This window comes from Zonotrichia leucophrys, chromosome 1A (assembly GCF_028769735.1).
Source record: "Zonotrichia leucophrys gambelii isolate GWCS_2022_RI chromosome 1A, RI_Zleu_2.0, whole genome shotgun sequence".
NCBI lineage: Eukaryota > Metazoa > Chordata > Aves > Passeriformes > Passerellidae > Zonotrichia > Zonotrichia leucophrys.
Genome location: NC_088170.1, coordinates 12,195,617 through 12,217,043, shown reverse-complemented (window position 1 = coordinate 12,217,043; position 21,427 = coordinate 12,195,617). Strand labels below are relative to the sequence as shown.

Genomic DNA, 21,427 nt, shown 5'->3' with positions numbered 1-21,427 from the left:
AGCACAGCCCCCAGTGACATTCTGCTCATATGTGTTTCATGGCTTTTGTGGCAACAGCTTTTAAAATGGTCCACTGACAGTTTATTAATCAGACTTCAGTGTTGCTCTATTTCTCCACTGAAAACAAGAGGCTCTGTCTTGTGTAGTCTCCTGTAGTCCCTTTTTCCATGTCCTGCTTCCCAAAGGAATGCACCTTGGAAGTATCTCAGATCACTGTAGAGAGGAGAAACTGGAATACCAATTCCTAAGTTAGAATATTCATCATAGCTGCAACAGCAATAGCATTTTCAGTACTATCTTCCAAATAATTTTGCACTGCACCACTTTCTGGCCCCTGGACATGGTCAGACTTTGGCTGTATCTGAAGAAATAAGAGTGAAGCAGAATGGGGATGAGCATCCCCTTCCTATTTCCCTTTCTGTCCAGGGAAGCTCAGGCAATTTTCATTGCCCCAGTGAGACAGCAAACAATGAGTATCATAGAGAAAACTAAATAACTTCAATGTAGTGTGATACCAACGAAAAAAAGCAAGAAACTCAGGCCATTTATCATTTACTTTTACATTTATCATTTACATTTTTGCATTTATGATTTACTGGTGCAGAAGATGGTGTCACCCAGGCTGCTGCATGGGTACTCTGCAGCTCTGCCATGTGCTGCCCAAACCTCAAGAGCTGAGAAGTCAGGAGATGCCCCAGCAGTGGCAGCTGGGCTGGGCTGGGTCCCTCCTGCCCTGCTGGAGGGTCAGGATGATGAGCAGGGCTGGCTGGGGACTGGGCAGGCTCAGAACGTGTGGCCATCAAAGCATGAACCCAACAGCACCAACCAAGAAAACTCTCCAAAGAACTTTAATCAGATAACCTTCAATGTTACAGTAAAAATTTATCCATGCTTTTCTTTTCCTTCTAAAATAGAAAGTGTGTCCAAAATTTTTTTTCCTCCTGATCTTTACGAAAAGGAATCTTACTCCTGAGGAAACCATTTTTCCCTCCATATCAGGTGAATTTTAATTTCCTGAGAAAAGTGTAAGACTTTATATTTTGTAAATAGTGCTAAATAATAGAAACCCCATCTCAAACTTTGGGACATTCCCATCTCCTAGCTGATATTAAGTGTTTCTTATTCACTAATCCAGAGACACAACTGCAGCCTTTGATAACTTTAACTTGCAAGTCATTCTAGCAGTGCATGAAGTGTGAATATAATTACAGTCTCAGAATATTAGTATTTCTATTGTACTGAAACTCTGTTCCACACACCTCCTTCAGATAAGATAGAAGTGTTTGATGTGAATAAGTCTTCAATTAACATTTTTGGAAGATAATGGAAGGCACTGATTGGAAAATCCTTATCAAGGTGAAAGTGTTTGAAAACTAAAGAAACAACGTGCCTGTCAGACCTTACTATAGTCTCAGCAACGTCTATAATTCAAAAGGGACTTCATAAACTCCAGGTGAACACTTCTTTAGCTGTAAAGTTCCACATTAACAGATAAATATCTCTAACTATGCAGAGACATAAATAAAAATCGTTATGTCATGCTCTGTTTGTAAGGAAAGTAAAGATGAAGGTGGTTTATCCAGCATCTGAGTCTTGGTATCTCAGATGTTGGTAGCTCAGGACACTGCAAAATGTTGAGGATCATGCAGTGCTTAGTATGGTACATCAGAGCAGGTCAAGTGCAATCCCACCCCTGTTGTCTGGAAGAACAGAAATCAAGAGTTTTCAAGTGTTTCTCCTGCAGCTGAGCTTCTTCACTCAGGAGGGACAACAGAAAAGCAGCAGCCAGTGCCTGTGTGTGCCTGCAGATAAGCAGTGGGCACAGACAGCCACCAGAGGGAAGGATTCCTGTGCAAACTGGGCACTCAAAGAGCATCCTGTGTATGCTGCCACAAGGGTTAGGGTGCTGGTTTTCCGGGAATGAAGTGAATTGATTGGCAGTTTCCCACTAACAGTAAATAATGTTCCACCCTGAAGGCATATAGAAGATGTTTCTCTGTCTGAGCAGGTGTTTGACAAGCTGTGAAGCAGAAGGTGAGTTTGCAGCCCAAAATGAGAATAGCTGAAAACAAGCCAACTTTAGGTCAGATTTACATTGCACAGAGACACAGCACTGAGCAGTTCTACTGTGCTGATTCAGGAGAAAGTAGCAAAGTTCAGGGTTCACCTTAGCCAAGTTTCTTCTCATACTCAGATCTATGTCTTTAATATAAAATACGTTTAATTTGCTTAGAAGTGAAAATTTGATTAAGAAATTACCAAAAATGGGAGAGAGGGAAGAGAAGTTTTATTTAGTAGGGGAAGAGGCAATGGATTCAAGGAAGGTATAACCCCCAAAAGTACAAAGATATGGAAATCCAGATCTTGGAATGCGTCTTGCTGTCCTCAGGAGAGCCATTCTACTCCACTGACATCCATGGAGAGGACTTATATAGCCTTCTGCTCTTCTTTCTAAAGACTATGGGTGGCAAACCAGGCTTCTACAACACTGACACAAGCACTGAGGCTGTCTCTCAGAGTAAGCCCTTTGAAAAGTTGTGGCCAGCATGCTTTGCTACAAGGCTGTATTTCAGCATCTGGAAAAAAATGGCCATGAAAGATTACCCAGGGCTGCAAGGTAGAGAATGTTGCTAAAGGAAGTTTCTTTTGGCTTGGCCTGAAGTGCAGAAAGATGGATTTCTAAATACACATGTCACATATGTACTCACTGTAACTCAGAATATCAGGAATAAATTCTCCCCTGTGCTTCATCAGATGAACAAACAACACCCTTCTTGATTAATTTATGCAGATAGCACATTTGTCCCCTAGCATTTTTAATATATATATGGCCACATGCTTGTGAAATCTGCAGTGACCAGGAGGAGATGTGCCCTAAAGTCAGTGCAACAACATCCAGCTGGAATTTAAAACTGCAGTGGTCCAAGCAGGGCCACACCTATGCATGGGGTTTTTTGTTTGTTTTGGGTTCTCAAATGTAGGCTTTGTAGAGGTCTAGTTTTCAGAAAACCCTCCACATCCCCAACTTCTTTTGAGAGGATGACATAATTTTCAGGTCACATCCCAGAATTTTCATTTCTCACATCCCCTGCACATCCCATCCAAACCACCACGTCCCATTAGCAGCAGGGAATGTTTGCTCTCTCTCCTCCGCTCCAATATACCAAATATTGCTATGAGGAATGACTAGCAATGCTCTCAGTTGCTCCCAAATTGGTGCCATGAAGAATGCAGAAAGATTTTTATAATTTTTTTTCTATTACAGAAAGATTAAAATGGAGCCTGATAAAGATGGCTCTTTTTGGGCACTGTGATCCTGGAACGTATTACTGTTAGATAATTAGACCATAAGTCTCCTCACAGCAAGTCTCCTGCCTTTACAGCCACCTGGATTGTTTGTTAAGCACCCAGAGCACTATTCATGCTTTAAGAACAAATTAATTATCATGAGTCAATTAGCAGTACCCTAGCCACACTAATGGGTAGACTGGATCATCAAGCAAACCTATTCAGAAACTTCATAAATAATATTCTTCCTGGAGTTAGCATAATATTTTTTTACAAGCTTTTAATCTTGGTTTCCTTTCTAAGTTTACTTTAGCATGAAAAAGAGGCATTCAATCTCTGGTGGTTTTGTGAGAAGTTCATTGCTTATTTCAATTTTTTCTATACCTATATTACAAGTTTGGCTGCTTGAGCTGCCTGCTGAAGTTTGTGTCCTTGACTTGATTCTTCAAAGCTGATCACTAATGATCAATGGAAAATAACAAAATAAATGCCATTCAGCATGAATTTTTAGTAAAAAAAAAAATAACATTTTCCAGGATTTATGAAATCCGTGCTTGGAAATACTCTCCTGACCTTCCTACAACTCTCATGATTCTGAGTCAACTGCAGTCAATATGGCCTGAAAAGAAATAATAAATAATCTTTGTGTTCTTTAACTTAAGTTATTTGTAAAACATCTTTGGTGAGTTTTTTTTATGTATCTGGATGAAAAAAATCATCAGTGGAAGAAATCACCCAAAGATACCTGATTACAGGGCTGAACAAGCCAACCTGAGAAGCATGAATAAATGTGGTGCCATATTTCATTGTCTCCCCAGAGAAAAACAAAACATTTTCTTTATATTTTAACAGTTATACCTGCTTTTCAACTGCTAGCTTGACTCAATGACTGGAACCAGGCAAAAAAAAGAGCAGGGATTCTGCAAATGAATTTTTAGCCATGATATTTTACGAAAAATCCTTTCCTTAGGATTTTTTCTCCTGAGAAGGTGAGAGGCCTCAGGAACAAAATGTAAACAATGATTATCTGCTGCTGTGGAATGCAACAGGTGGATCTGTGATTGGTCTCATGTGGTTGTTTCTAATTAATGGCCAATCACAGTCAGCTGTCCGGACTGTCTCGGTCAGACACAAGCCTTTGTTATTCATTCTTTTTCTATTCTTAGCCAGCCTTCTGATGAAATCCTTTCTTCTCTTCTTTTAGTATAGTTTTAATATAATATATATCATAAAATAATAAATCAGCCTTCTGAAACATGGAGTCAGATCCTCATCTCTTCCCTCATCCTAAGACCCCTGCAAACACCACCACATGAACTCACTCCAAAGTTATGTCCCCTGTGAGAGATTTAGTTGGGGGAGGAGGGTTCTGCTTTGTTTTTCTCTGGATGAGAATATTCTGAGCAGCAGTTGTTGATTTAGAGGGCATGATTCTGCTGCATAGCCATTGAAGGTCCTTAATCATAAGGGGTTTTTTATCTTAAAAGAATTGTGCTAACAATAGAAATGACAAAACTGGTCTCTACAAAAGGATGCTCAGAGCTGTAGGCTGCTGTTTTCTGAGAAGAGATAGGCAGCAAAGAGAAAATAGAATGGTGCCTGCACTGTATAGTTCAGAGCTGGTACATCTTTGCTTGAGGAGCCCCTTCTGATGCCGCATTTCTGCATTCCCCGTGGGGACACATCACAAACATTGCATCCCTAGGGGACAGAATGAATTCTAATCAGGAGAAAATCTGCTAGCAGGATATTAGTAGGAGAATCTCCTCTGGAAACAAAATAGTGTATAAACTCCCTTCTAACCATGGGGACAAGGACATTTCATTATCACAGCCCTTTGCCTCCCTTCTATTCAACCCCAAAGCCAGCAGGGCAACCCTTTTAGAGGATGCCAGAGAGAGAGGGGGGTGAAGTTCTGCTTCTTCCTACCAGTAAAGCCCCCTTTTAGACAATGATAGCAAACACATGCCAGGTTCTGAAATTACTTGTTTGCTTCCCCTAAACATCACAAAAATTCAATCCAGCAAAAAGTACTTTGTCACAGTTTTCAGTGCATTTGTGACAGATTTGCTTTGGAAATCACCTTTTGAAAGGACCTAACTTTGCAGGTTTCCTTTAAGCCTTTGATGCAAAGGGCCTGCCATCAAGGCAGACACCATAATTTCCATCCTATAGCCTCATTTTTACCAGAGAGAGAATGTTCCATGTCTCTCACACATTTGCCTTGTTTTCAATTAATGTCTACCTGACAGACAGTCCAGGATCCACCAAGATTTCACTGGGCTGCAGAGGGAATTTCAGAATATTTTTTCAATTAGGCTGCAGAGCATAGTGAGGCTCTGAACATAGGGCTGTGAGTGTAATCTTAGTTTAAGCATTTGACAGTGCATCTGTTTACTCAGACAATGCAATTAGTAGCTTCTTTTGAAGATTGCCGTGGGATCAGATCCTACTGGGCTGAAACTCTCACTGGACAGGTGAAAAAAAAGGTAGGTTGGGACATCAACTACAGATTTTGAGAGGATGTTTCAAGAAAATGGCAAGGATTACAGAGGAGAGAATAGTTCTCTTAAATCCAGGCAAAAGAATGACACAATGAGAAATATCAGGGGGTCATATAATAATTTTTGGACAACTGCAAGGATTTGGATTCTTTTTCTGGCTGCATCATTGGGAAGATCCTTAGACAAGTAATTTCATTTATCTGACTTCAATTTTATTCCATTTTTATTCTCTTCCCTGACACCTGTGGATGACAAGAATTAGTGTAAAGCAAATGCTAGAAGAGTCAAAAAATCAAAACACACAAAATAAAAAAAAACCTCAAAAACTCCAAAAAATACCGAACACAAAAATAAAAAACACATACACAAAAAAGATCCCAAACCAACAACATTTAAAAGTTTGCCAGCTACTCCTGCAAGAAGATCTTTCAGCCCAATGGTTTTGTGCTGGTTTTACCCCAACTGTAAGACTCGAGTGAGCAGAAATTGGGCATGGCCATACAGATATGTTCTTAGAGATAAACATTTAATCAATGGCCTCTTCACATACATAATCTTCCGGTGCCTTCCCAGGTATTTTACCTGATAGAAGAAATTATATGTGTGTTTTCACATAACCATGGAAACCCAGGATTCAGGAGAACTGAGATTTCTTAGGAGGGAAGAGGTTCTGGCTAGCTGCTCTGAACTGGAGACTGAGGTACAGCAAACTTGAAACAATTTGTTTTTGTCACAGTGTAGGTTTGCCAGAACTGAAATTGCATGCTTATCTATCTTGCCTGCAAGTGCTTTTTTATCCATTGCCTTCCATACCTATGCAGAAAATAAATCTTAACATTGTCCCTGGTATCCATTATTTAATAGCATTTTACTGCTAAAGCTTATCCACTTGATTTCTCTATTTCCTCCCAGAAGCTTTTTTCTCCCACTTAAACCCTGCTGGGAGTCAAACTGACTATAAAGGAGGAATAATTTTATAGTCTAAAGCATTAAACTAAAATGTTAAGCTAAGTCAAAACCAATGCTACAGTACCTGTGCAAGAACCTGTAAAAAGTATTTTGAGCTACTTCAAAGTCCTAGAAAAAGTTTCTAAGCACTTGTGGAAATCCAGGCCATTTTTAAACAAATATAGCAGAATTTTGTCCAGAGCAAAGAACAAAAATAACCTTCCTTGCCATCTTTCTGCTTTGACCTGTAACCAAACCAAGAACTGTTTTGGTTGCCAGAAAATCTGGGACCCTGTTAGATCTTGGATACAAGTCAAGAACCATGTCTCTGTTTTCTTTGGCTTCTAGGCAATCCCAAATATTGTCACTCCTGGTGCCCATCTCTATCTGATATACTGTTGCTCATTCTGCACAAGAAAAGCATCTCTGTGACTTGCAATGCAAAGATGCTGCAGTTGCTGGTGCTATTTTCTTTTGTTTTTGTCCTTGTTTATGAATTCCTTACACTGGTTGATTTGCATGATGATGGTGTACTTATTTCTCAAAGTATACTGGTCAAAATGTAAATCACAGGAATTTAGAAAATGCTTCTCCATAATTTAAAGTATCTGATGCTCATGAAAACAGAGTTATTTTGTTTTCTTTTCCCCAGAAGAATATTGCATAAACTCTACAAAGAAGTGGAAGTATTGCATTCCATGCTGCTTTTCTTTATCCAAAAATGGGAGTTCTGTCTTGTCTCTTTACTGGTGAACTGAGAAGGAGAGGTGAAGAAAAAGCTCATAATGTGATCTTATGCAATATCTAGTATGTTATGTGACTAATATTTTTTGAGTTTTCTCAGAAACACTCAGCTTGAAGTAATGCTTAATTATTTGTTTGTAATTGCTCATTTTCTTTCAATGTTCTTTGATATTTCTTCTGAAAAAAAAGACAAAATTCCCAGATCACTCTGCTGGAGAAAACACTCTAACATGGTCACATATTTTCATTTTAGTCTCAGTAAATGTATAATTGGGTAAATTGAAAGGATAGAGAAAAAAAATTAAAGAACATTCTTAAATCAGGACTTTGGTTATAGAATCAATTCATAGTACAGATTTGGGCATACTAAGATCTCAATAGCAAACTGAATTTCTATCTGATTTTATCTTGAGCTCTGGTATCAATTACTTATAATTAATAATATGTAAAGAGAAAACACTTTTGCAATTATCTGTTGTTGTCTCAGGCCTTTGTGTAGTTAATAACACGGTGCAGTATAACTTTATAAATCTCAGCAATGACATTTTCGTTACTTGATCTCAGCTCTCAGGCTCTTTATTTAAATAATAAACCCAAGCAAAAGAACGCTGCTTAGTTAAAACTTGAAAATAAAACAAAAGAGAAGGAATGAAAACAGAGAGCGCTGTTAGAATATCAAATGTCTTTTTGGAGAAAAACGTGTTGCATTTTTTTGTTTTCTCATTTCCTTCAGGTTGGTGAGCAACAATGAAAATGATGAAATTCCACAGACACATATTTAGCTCATTTTAGAGATAAGAACACTTAGAAACAGGGTGATTGCCAATTTAAATGATCATACTGCTTCCATGAGCCCGTGGAGTCTCCATGTTTCAATGCCTCTATGTTTTGATTACTTCTCTAAAAAGTACAATAAGACTTATTATCCCCTGGGTATCTTCCCAGTTTCTAATTCCAAGTGGATGGTTTACATCCAGAAGCTTGATGTTTTACATGTCTCTAAAAACACTGAGGTTTAACAATATTTATTATTGTAATTTTGGGTGCTCTTAGCTTCATGGACTTATTGAGCCTTTCTGGTGTACTGTGAATCTCTTGGAATTAGTGTTACTGCATGTCACTAGGTTCCTTAGATGAATCCTGACAGACTGAGAAGTACTATATTAATTTTGTATTTTTATTTTGTTTGTTGATGCTGATGGCCCCAATATGACTCATTGTTCTCCCTGATGAATAATTTAAAAGAGGTAGAAAACCAGATTTGTATGTATTTTCCTGAAGACTCAAAAAACAATTTAGCACAATTTCAACCAGCTGGCAAAAGGAGGGAATCTGAAATGCTCAGTGTCTCCTCTGAAACACATTGTGGCCTTGCTATGAAGCACCTGCCCTGTGCCTGGCATCTCTATGGTTTCCTAACAACCTTTTAACTAATAACCACATGTCTGAAGAAAAAACATGACCTGAAAGGATGCACCACCTCTTTTCCAAATATATCCTTATCCAGACTGCTGACTGCAGGGCTCTGCAGCCACCAGCCTGACAGAGAGACCTCCTCACTCCCTCCCCTGGAACAGGGAATTGTACATACCATGGAGTTTTAATTATCACATCTGAGCTTACATTAACAGCACTATTCATTCATTTTCATTTCTTGTGCCAGGAGACACCACAGTCACAAACCTTTTGGGTCAGATGTTAATTTTTCTTAAGCACACATCACAAACCTCAATGAAATGCTGTAGCAAAAGTGCCAGAAATATTCTGTGACAGATAGATGAGCTTACAGATCCAGACATGAGGTTTGAAATTCCCTTTCAAAGAGGGTGGGCTCCTGTGGCAATCACATTCTCTGAAAAAAATCCCTTCACCCAGGATTTTTCTCCTGGGAAGCTGAGGAGCCTCAGAGAAAATGAAACCAATTCTTATCTCATTTGCTTCTCCTCTGTTGTGCTCATGTGGAATGTGTTTGAAGATTGTTTACCCACAGGTGATTGTTTCACTGGATTCTGCTGTGAGTCCCACAGGGCCAAGCTGTGCTGACACTCTGGAAAGAGTCACAAGTTTTCATCATTACCATTTTAGCTTTCTGTAAGCATCCTTTCTGAATTCTTTAGTGTAGTTTAATACTGTCATGGTTTGAGCCTGGCACAGAGCCAGTGCCCCCCCCATGAAAATGCCTCACCCTGGTGTCTGCTGTGAGATGTGACCAGGAATAAGCAAAACAGGCTCTAACTTAAACATAAAAAACACTTTATTACTTAAACTACAGGAAAATAGGAAAAGACTATAAGGAAAAGAAAAAAAAATTGAAAACCTTACAAAAAACTTTCCTCCTCCCCACTCCTGACTTTCCCAATCCGATACATTCTCCCAAAACACCCAACTGCCCAGCCTTGGCCCCACACTTTAGTATACTCAAACTTCAGTTCATGAAGAGGAAAGGAGTCCTTCTTGTTCCATAGGTTTCTCCTGGAAACACACTGAAACCTCGTGTGCTTCCCTGTCACTTCGGCACCGCCCGGAAAAAGTCCTTTTGCCGCTTGTGACATCTTCCTTCCATGCCCATGAGACATGGCCAGAGCTGCTTTTAGGGTTGTCTTTCAAGGATGCCTTGTCTCACTCCAAAAAGGCACAGTCTCTGCTTTGGGACATCTGTCCCCCCCATATTTTTCCAACCCCCTGGGGCCGGGGGGTCCTCACGAATGAACCCTCCTGGTTTTGAGGCACTGCCTCCCCCTAAATTCAGTCTGTGTCACAGGAACAACTGAGTCCATGGCCACAAGAAAAGTCCAGCCAAAAGGCCACTCCAAATCATCTCTCCCCATCCAATCATCTCCACGTTCTTCGGGCCAGGTCCTTGTCTCATCTCATCTCTTATCTCCCTTCTTATTCAGCTTCGAGGAGGATTAGCATTTTTGCAAGGCCCCAATCATGAAAGAAAGGGTTAAAAGTTTTCAGTCTCTGTCTATCTCAGAATGCTGGTAGAATGCTGGTACTCCCACAGGTGCTGCTGCTCCACCGGCCAGGCTGCACTCTTCCCTCCCCTTTCTCCTCCTGGGCGGCTGCTATCACATTCAGACGCCGGCTCTCCTCTCTCTCTCTCCTGGGGGGGGGGGAATGGCTGCCCGATGTCTCTTGGGGCTCCGCCACCCTTCCATCCTTGAAGGCTTTCTCACCCCCATCTCTGTCCAGGCCCCGGGCCTACCGCATGGCTGCCCCTCCCCCGCCCAGCAGCAAGGCTGGACGGGGGAAGAGATCTGACCTCTTCACAGCGACGTCCCAAGAGAGAGATCCAAGGGCAGTGCCCTGCTTTTAACCCCTGTGTATTCTCGGAGGTGTGTCCAAACCCCACTGGCTACACCGGGTGCCAGTCTCAAACCCAAAACCTTCATTGGTTTGACCACAGCTTCCCAGAATTCCCACTCCTTCCTGGTCAAACCACCACAAATACACTATTTTAAAATATAAAATAGTATTATAAAGTAATAAATTAGCCTTCTGAGAGCATGGGGTCAGATGCATCATTCCTGCCTTCCTCTAGGCATCCCTGCACATACAATAGGCTCCAAACCTGTTAGTAGGTGTTTTTATTTTGACCTGCTGCAGCTGCTGTCGTGCAGGATTCTTACTGAAGAGAAGTAACTACATATAATAAACTCAAGCACTAAACCTTAGATAGTCACAGGACTGAAAATAAAGAAGCATCCAGCTTAGAAGACTGAGCTGCTGCAGCATTCCATTCACTGACATTGATGTAGCATGTTCTTTTAGACTGAAATATTTTGTTTTCATTGTACATTTGTGCTGCTTTTGGCTGGGATAGAATCTTCATGGTAGGTGGTACAGGGCTGTATTTTGGATTTGTGCTGGGAATGGTGTCAATAATTCAGGGATATTTTCATTGCTGCTGAGCAGAGCTTGCAATTTCTCAAAGCCTTTTCCTACCCCAATCACCAGCAAGTGGGCTGGAGGTGCACAAGGAGTTAGGAGGGGACATAGTGGGACAGCTGACCCCAATTGGCCAAAGGGCATTGCAGACCATAAGGTATCGTGACCAGCAAATGAAGCTGGGGAAGAAAAAGAAAGTAGGGGGATGTTTGGAGTGATGGATTTTGTCTTCCCCAGGCTCTGTAATGAATGATGGAGTCCTGCTTTCCTGGGGATGGCTGAACTGCTGCCTGCCCATGAGAAGTGGTGAAGGAATTCCTTGTTTGGCTTTCAGGAACCACAGCTGCTTGTGGCCAGACCTGCCTGGGCCATAGCTGAGCTCCTGGACTTCCAATTGTCCCTCTGCAGTTTGTCACCTTCTACCAGGAGTTGGGGCTGACCATGGCTGATTCCTTTGTGTCCCTCACTAACTGAGGGACAGCCACTCACATGTGGGTGACAGATGGCCTCTGCCAAGCCCAAAGTGATTTCTCAGCAGCTTTCCAGTATCAAAAAGATTATTTTTTTCTTTGAATTCTTATAATTTTGAGATAAAAAGTAGACAGAGGGAAACTGGGCTTCAGACCAATAGAATGTTGCAATTTGCTTTGCCTCACAGGGTTTATTTAAGCAGGGAAACTGATGATCATTCTTCACCATCAGCTTGTTAGTACAGTTGGGTTTGTTGCTGAAAACATTAACGCTTTACTTGGTTAAATCCAAGCTGACTGTTTCTCCATGCAGATTAATTGCATTGTGAATTTGGTCTGGAGTGACTTCACAGGATACACTCGTGCTATGGATATGGCCCTGACAATATTAGCTTGCCTTCTTGTTTTTCCAAAGGGATTTGGATGTGGTGTTTTCTGAACTCTGATATCCTTGTTAGATCTTTATGCAGTAAGTGGTCTTTTTGAGGATGTTAATTACACTAAAGCAAGTCAATGTGTTGCAACAGCTGCTGGAAAAATGACAAAGTTCCACAAAGAAGTAGTGACTTCAGCTGGATTCTGTTTTACATATCTCCTTGATGGGGGGAACCTTCTAAGTTGTGATTAGGTACCTTGGTATGCTTTGAAAAGCAACATTAGATGCACTAATATTGCACAACCACTATTTCTCTCTCTTTTAAAATTATATTTTGAAAGGGAAGAATCTCAATGCTCTTGCTCATCCATTATTCTTCTGCTGTGAAACAAACTTTTGTGTTAAAATTGAATTCCAGTGACAAGTTTTCTGGATAGTTTGAGCTGCAGTAACCTCTCGTCTTCTCAATACTGAACCTGTTGCAGTGTTAAGAAAATACAAATCCATTTTTGAGGTGACTGTTAGAGATTCTGCCACACAGATATGAAGTGTAATCATAAAGAAATGGAATATACAAGAGAGACTTTGACAGAAGCTTAACTCAGGAGTATGAGAGGCATTTATCACTGACCTCTTAAAGGAGGAGAGATTCTGAGATTACAATCTTTGCTAGCAGAAATGTCCCTAACACTGGAAATTTGATGCACATCCCTGCAAAGCAAAAAATATGCTGATTTTGTTGTCTCTTTTTCATTGCTGATGAAAGGAGCATACTAGTTTTATACTGGTTTAATTTCATTACACTGACTATAAACTGTAAGGTAATGACTAAAATTTACAATATTAGTAATACATATGTGGCTTTGGAGAAATTTTATGTAACAATTGACTTTCTTTTTCTTATACATTTTTTACAGTTGTGGAAAGGACTATTGGGGTTTTACCCCAGCTGGAAGCAAAGCCCACACAGCCACTGGCTCATTGCTGGTGGGAGGAGAGAGCTGGAAGAGTAAAAGCAAGATAACTTATGGGCTGGGATAAAGAGTTTAACAGGTAAAATAAAAGCTCCATCACTCCAAACATCACCCTACTTTCTCTTTCTTCCCCAGCTTTATTTGCTGAGCATGATATCTTATGGTCTGCAATGTCCCTTTGGCCAGCTGGGGTCAGCTGTGCCACTGTGTCCCCTCCAGCCCACTTTGCTGAGCAGCCATGAAAATATCCCTGAATTATTGACACCATTCCCAGCACAAATCCAAAACACAACCCTGCACCACCTACTATGGAGAAAACTGACTCTATCCCAGCCAAAAGCAGCACAAATGTACAATGAAAACCAAATATTTCAGTCTAAAAGAATATACTACATCAATGTCAGTGAATTGAAATAATTGTGTAGAGGAGGATAGACCACACCAAAAACAAACAAACAAAAAAGTAAAGCTCAGATTTAATGTTACATTTGAAATAGAAAAATTCAAGCTCATCTAGGATTCAAGCTCTTGAGGATTAACAAAAACTACTTGTGGATGGACTCACCCAAAAAAAATGCATTTGCTTGAAGCACATTTTCTGAAAGGCCATCTAGGCTCAAGCTGAAGCTGTGATTGAGTCAAACAAGCTGTAAGTAAACCTGAGTTATTTGGTTTACAACCAAAGCAAACAAAAGCCCCAATCCAGAAAATGATTCTGTTTCAGAAAATCTTATTTTCCTTGAATAATGCTGTAAGGAAATCTGCTTTTCCTCACAAGAAAAAATGTAATGGCCTTCCCACTACATTTTTTTTCTTTGTATTGTACCAAAACTTCAATAGCCAAACTCCATTCACTTATCACATTTAATTTTGGTTTATTAATGACTAGGTACTGAGCATAAAATCAGACTACCTAATGAAGCAAACAAATCAGATTTTATGCTCAAAGAATATGGTGAAATAGCCAGAGCCATCCAGATTGATGTGTACATACTGCTTTAAAACTAAAATGAACAGGGTGTGTTGCATTCTCCCTCTCACCAATGAAATCTGCTGTCCTGAATGAAGGAGTAAAAGCCACAAATATTTACTAGGAAATATGCATCAGGATTAAATTGACAGACCATGCTTTTTTCTCACATCTTGAATATATCCATATTTAATTAGCAGAGACCCACATCAAGGCATTGTTTGAATACATTTATTTCTGTCATAAATAACTCTCATCAGTCCTATAATTTGATGAAAAAAGGGTAGCTCACTGAGAAAATTCTTAGAGTGATTATGGAAGGAGAGAAGAATGCCTTCAAGTGAATGTACTGCTATATTTGCAACATATTCATCAAAGAAGGACAAAATAATCCCACATAAGAAATTTTGTGGGTTTTGATGCATGCTGTTATCAGTTGAGGCCACACAAAACTCAGAAGGGTTATAAGAGAGGTACAGAAATTTAACTAAAAAAACAAAGGAAAAAGGGAAAAAAGAAAAAAGAATTCAGCTTAATGTTCTTTGCTGTATTCGATGTTGGAGTGCCTTTCAACAGCCAGGCTCCTTCAATCACCCAGATCTGTGAGCATTTTGTGCTCCAGCTCAGCCCTGCTTAAAGACACTTACTGCATTTTGGTGCACAACCACTTCAGACCATTAGTTCTCACTTCTTCTTATTAAAATAACATCACTCTCTGGGGAATAAACAGACCAGTGCTTTCATTTGTTAAAAGGAACTTTGATTTGCTAAAGTTCCTTTAGCAAAATACAGGGCTGGGCTGGGAGCTCCTAATCCCAGAGTCTGTCTGTGAGGGACAGGAGGGCAGCAAACCCATCCCAGGTATTAGGAGGATGATGGCTGAGCTTCCTCAGAGCCAATTGATTTGCTGTAGAGTCCACTTCTGTTTACCTTGGCCCCTACCATAACCCTAAAGGATTTGTGAGTTCTCCTTCACAGTACTCAGTGATCAGAAAATAAAAAGTAAGTCCATGATGGATTAGAACTGAATAAAAATAAGACCAAAATCAATACAAGTAGAATTTGATTTCTACCCTTTTGACCATGGAAACCTTCCAGGTACCTTGGCATTACTAGTACAAATTAACCCATTATGTTTTCCTCCTCGTACTGAAACAATAAAATGGCAAAATAGGCACGCAGTATGAAAGTATCATTTCAAGAACTTCTAAAATATAATATAAAGGTAATACAAGTGTTAAAATTAAGGAAAAAATTAATTTTAGCCATTGGTGGCTTTTCTATATAATACAACCCTGCAGACAAGCAATTGCACAGCACAATTAGGAAATACAGAATTCCTTCCATTGCTATTCAAATACTACCCCTAACACATACAACAAAAAAAAAAAAGCATCTTACTAAGAACAATGATGGGGTTTATTTTCTTCTTATTTGATCCAGGTAGTCCAAAAATAGAGGTTGATGGTGCAGAATGCTGTTGACAGCCTTATTCTGGAATGGAGATGGAGGAATGAAACCATCCAAATATTGCTGCTCCAGGATCTCCCACATTTCCCCTTGGGTTATGCTGTCTTTCTTGTACTTGGTCTCTGCTTCTGCTTCAGACATCCCTTCCCAAGCACTGGATACCAAACTAAATTTATCATGCAATTTACAGGACCTGCATTGCCATTTCCATCATGGTTCCCTGGCACTCCTGAGGAAGTGTGCTCTCTTGAGAAATGAGAATATTACTTGGCACTGTCATCAGACCTGATTGAGCTGGGCCACTCTGAGAGGCCAAATTCATATGAACAGATCAGTGAAGGTAAATCAGCCTTGAGAAAACATCTTGTAAGTAACCAAGCAGACAAATGTGATAACACAGCTGCTCTGAGAAAAGGTCTAGAGGACTCCTTCCCAATTCATCTCTCTTAAGAAAAAACAAGAGTGACAAAGCATTTTAACAAGAGTATCAAGCATCTTGACAAAAGGTGGTGTCTGAGTTTTGCTATTGAGGGTTTAAAAGACAGCTGTAAATCATTGTTAAATTATCTTTTATCTTCCCTTATCTGTCATAAACAGATAAACCTGGAGCCCAAGGTTAACTGTGTGAACACTGCAACTGCTAAAAGGGAGTTAGGGCTACTACTCCAGGGAATTATGCAGTTTGAAATCAAGCTCCTCAGACCTTGTTTGAGCACTCATCAGTAAGGAAATTCCACAAGGGCCATAGGTTGAAAGGAATAGGAGGTCTTTCAACATATGGAAGTATCTCTTGCCTGAAACAGAGAATACTGAAGAAAATTTATTTTATGAAATTAAAAACTTCCAGAAAGCAAAGAAAAATCAACCTGATACTTGACATCCCAGAGGAAGCCAATAGAGCACTGATAATTACATCTGCTGTCCATTAGGCATCACTCAATTGTTATCCTCAGTTCTGGATCCACTAGAACTGGCCAGACATGCCACAGAACCAGCAATGGGAACTGTTTCTGGTTTGTTGGAATGACCAACCTAATGAAAAATATTATTCGTGTTCTGAACAAAATCACAGTTCTTGAACCCCACTCTACATTGTTTAGGATTACTTACTACTAGTAGTGATATCAGAAGACGTGCCAGCCTTAAAGTGTGGGATGCTGTGTGAAGTGCTGGGGCTTTATTTTGGAATTACACCATTTTGGGAAGTGAGGAATTGGAAATGTTTGCTCTTTGGCTGAGGTGAGCATCCCACAGAGAGCAGCAGGGAAGCTGCTACTGCAGTGTGTGTTTGCTCATGAGATTCCAGTGGGTATCCAGTGTCACTGAAGCACATGTCCTGTGGGGAAGGCTGAGGAAATTGAGATCATCAGAGTGGAGAAAGGAAATTTTTGGGAAGAAGTGATAGCAGTCTGCCAGTAAACTCAATAACATAAAGAAAGAGAGAACAAAGCTCTTTGCTGAAATGCACAGGAGAAGACTGAGAGAAAATGGTAATGAATTGCCACAGTGTTAATTATGTTCAGATATAATGAAAAAAAAAATACCATGGGCATAATTAAGCACTGGAGCAAGGCTATGTGATTGTGGGATCTCTCTCCTTTGAGGCTTACAAGACCTGCCTCCATGAACCCATAAGTAACACAGTCTAAATTCAGCATTGACTTTGCTTTGAGCAGGAGTTTGACTAGAAACCTCATGAGGTCCTTTCCAGCCTAAATGGTTCTATAATTCCATAAATAATTTGCCCAAGTTCCATTATGTTGTCAGAGGAGCTTTAAAAACCTTGAGAAAGGTCACAAAAGCAGTTCTGCTGGAGAATTGGATGTCAGAGAGTTATTTCCCTGGGGCTGGAGCCCATCTATAGGTTGGTGTATTTTTCTTCTTGCTATGTTTTGATAGTTACTTCTATGTCAGACACATATACTGTGAGGCTGAAGCTTATGGAACAGAAGCTGTGCTCAATTCTAGATAGAATTAAGATTTTGGTCTTGATTGTCTGCTTTAGGACTGCAAAATAGCATTGCTTATTAGAGCAGGTTGTGTTTAGTGAGTATAAATTTCTTTGAGAACAGACTAGTTCAGATTGTGGAAGGATAAGGTCTTCAATTCATAGCACACATTTGTGTCTTACAAGACATTCTTTATTCTTTTGGTTTTGTCTGACTGAAAGACCACTCACATAAAGGCTAATGAGAGTCAGGATGGAGACACAAACTGTTTTAATTCCTTTTTTTTTTCTTTTCTAAGTCATTTGTCTGCATCATATTGTTTGTTGGTCTGTTTGGAGTTTTTCAATTCTTCCTTTTATAACAAGAATTGAACAAGGTCATCGAATTTCCAGTATTCTTCTTTGTAGCAGTTTTTATGGTGATCAAGATAGTTCACTTCTCAGATAGAAAATCAGGCAGTTTTCCCACTTGAATATGATATTCCTGATGCTGCTGTGTTTAAAGTTGTTTTCCAAGGGTTGGGAAAAGTGCACTTGGTCATGAATGCTGCAGCATAGAACACCTAAAACTCCAGAATTTCCCATTTGAAGAAATGACTTAGCCCAAGTGATGCACAAATAGAAAGGTTAGGTTAAATTATCTTCATTTGGATGAATTTATGAACCAGAATAGATAATTTTTCTGACTGCAATTAATGAAGTGTTCCTTTTGTTATGTAATTTTTTAAGCAAAGAGACTTATTAAGCTTTCCATTTTGAAATCCAGGACTGATTTTAATGGTGATTTCAAGTGCAATTGGTTCTCTGGTTTTTCTGCTTTATTCTTTGGTCAAAATTTTAAGCTAATGTGCTGCCCAGATTTTTCCGTCCTGATTTTCTTTTCTCTCTCCTATTTCCAGTTAACTCTTATCAAGTGTGTCAGATGCAGTTATTATTTATGAAATTGACAAATTTTGTTGCACTTTTTGTCTTTTATGTGATTTTAGTCAGCTGGAAATATTGATTTGGAGTGCTATGGTGTCACAGCAAGCTTCATTTAAAGTTATTATCACATCTGTCTATGTTATAAATATGAGCAATCCCTCTTCTCTAGTATTTTTTTTTTAATTATCAGCATTGAGCCATTTTTACCAAATCCACTCTAATATCACTTTTCCTGCCTGAGCTACAGCAGCACTCTAAGACATTTCTTTTTTCAGTTTGATAAATCTTTGTTGAAAGTTTATTCTGATGCATGCATTAACATTTTCTGCTTAGAACAAAATTCCTGTGTTGATAAGCATTTTGGAATCAGTGATTTTCAGGGATGGCATGCTGAAATTGTAGCCTTTTCTCCAACTACACATCTCAAATGCTTGCTCCAGTGCCAGTAGTTTCAGGTACAACCAGTAAGTGCAGATTAGGCACAAAAGTCTGGAGCTTTTATGTTATTATCGACACTTAAATAAGACCTATCTCCACTATGGGATGTAGAGGCTGTGCTCACTATGCTAAAAGGGGACTAAACACTCATACAGTGGAGGACAAGATGGATGGAGGCTCTTCCCTGCTTTCTCCTTTAATGACAATGCAGACAGATTTTATAGACACAATGCAAGTTACTCTATTTATTCTGGGGGCACTGCCAACAGTTAAGGTTAGAATGAAGCACATTCTTCTATGAGTGCATGTATTCATATCTTCATATAGAAAACATTCATTCTTCCTAATGCCCAAAGACTGCTGATTCTGACTGAAAAATGAAATAGTATCTATCTTCCCAATCCCTTGCATGTACTGAATTTATACTTTTCTTGCTCATTAGTACTTGCTTTTTATTTCACAGGCAGCACATCTGTGCTGATTCTCACTGGATTTCATTTTGTGATTGAAAGCTGCCTCTAAGAACTGCACAAAGGGCACACAAAATGTGACCTGCTAACATTTAAAGAGTCAGTTCTCCACAAGAGGAAAGACCCAGGAAAATGGCAGAGGAGGGGCCTCATATTGGAAAACAGCTACAGAGACCTTCAAAAAAAACCCCATCAGATTCTATAGGAAAGTGGACACAGATGTACAGAAAATACATGTTCTTGGGAGAGGTAAAATAGTGGTGGACAGAAACAAAACCCATGGGCAGACACTGCCATTTCAAGAGGAAGCACTGGCAGAGAGATAACACAAAAAAAGATACAGAGTTTAAGACCCATACTAACCAACAGCTCACCCCTCCAGGGCACAGCAAGGGAAATTTATCACTGTGGATAGCAATCAGGACAAAGATGGTTATCAAAAAACATCCATTTAGGGACAGCCTACATGCTCAGAACTCAGGCTGTTGAAGAGGAAGGTACATAGAGGACACAGGTTTTCATTTCTACTGCTTCACCTTATGGGGGGCAGAGAGAAGAAAGAAATTTAAATCTGTAGGAGCAAGACAATTAAAATATACAAAAAGAAGCAGAGAGTCATTATCCCAGTGAGAAATAATAAAGCCTCTTCCTGGCATATGAACCCCTAGGATGAGATTTGTTGCTGCCATGTACAGCAGAACCAGTTGCAGCCCAGAGGCTCATTTGAGGTATAGATGAGCAGAGGAAAGAGCACATTACACTGTCTGACAGCTGCTCGTCCTCGAGGCAGATGTGGCTTGCGGTAGTGCTGCCTGAAACATCCTCCCAGTTACATCTTTTTATTTTTAGCAGTGCAAGACAGTTCACTTTATCATTTTAATCAAAGAGAACAGGCTGCGATGAGAAAGGGAATGCTTTCATCTAAGCCATTGATCACTTCATAAAATTGGCAGCATCTTTTCAGCCTCTCAGTCACTTCAGATTCCCCTTCTGACCCCCAAACATGTGACATGAAACCAAGCGAGTTGTTAACTGTAAGGATGATAAAACTTATTTATATGCTAGGAGTATTTTAATGCTTTTTCCTCTTTCAAAGCTGTTGTATTTCTCTCTTTTTTTTTTTTTTTTTTAAGGTGTTGATTCTTGGTGGGCTGCTGAGGGTCTGCTCTAACAGTAGGATCGACTGTCAAGTGCCACCAGGTGACCCTGAAATGAAGAAATGAAGCTGTACTGTCTTCAACTTAATAGAAAATATTCCCACACACACACCCCAGTGAATAAATGCTTATGGAAAAATTCTTCCCTGAAATATGATAAAGATCAAAAACACTACAGGAATCTTTTTCCTCCTGGGTTTTAATACCCAGCCCAACAGCCTCATGGAAGAAAGCTCTACTCAAATAACTTCAGATTTGTATGCATGCTTGCTTTTACTAGAGCTTTTAACATGCATGATGGAGCAATCAGACTTGAAACTCAATAGAAACATCTGATGCCTCACTGCTGTACCTTGGGCAAAGAGAGAGAATTTCCATGTTTGGAATTCTCCTCTTCTAATAAATGAAAGCACTAAAATTGAAGGACTGCAGGTTCAAAAGAAAATGTGGAAATGAATTATCAATCAGGAATCTGAGGGCATTAGATAAAGGCAATAACAATCTCACAGAAGCCAGGGGTTGAGAGAAAGAGCTATTTGAAAGCACACAGTTGCAAACATTGCAATGCTGTGTCAGACACAAACATTTTTTCTTTCTTCTTTATTTTTTTCCTCAAGGGATTTCTACAGGAAGGTAGGCAATGATATCCATTAGCTTTAGCACAAAGCTAGGAACCAAATTTCTTACAAAAGGCAGAATTCCCCTGCTATGGCTTTTCCCTAAAATACATTTGAAATGAAGTAATTTAGCAAGGCAAATGAATGCAAAGAGAAAAATGCTTGCCAGGAGTAGTAGATCTAGAGACACAAGCTCTGACCCCACTTTTATACAGAAGAGTTCCAAGAACAAAGCACC

The 21,427-nt window shown here is 39.7% G+C and overlaps 1 long non-coding RNA gene across 1 annotated transcript; it reads left to right on the top strand.

Annotated features, from left to right (window-relative positions):
• Window positions 1–11,624: 11,624 nt before the first annotated feature.
• On the top strand, window positions 11,625–21,090 carry LOC135460869 (uncharacterized). Its single transcript, XR_010443312.1, has 4 exons — window positions 11,625–11,866; window positions 13,139–13,274; window positions 15,826–15,975; window positions 20,549–21,090. It is a non-coding gene; the product is annotated as an uncharacterized LOC135460869 (long non-coding RNA).
• Window positions 21,091–21,427: the final 337 nt, after the last annotated feature.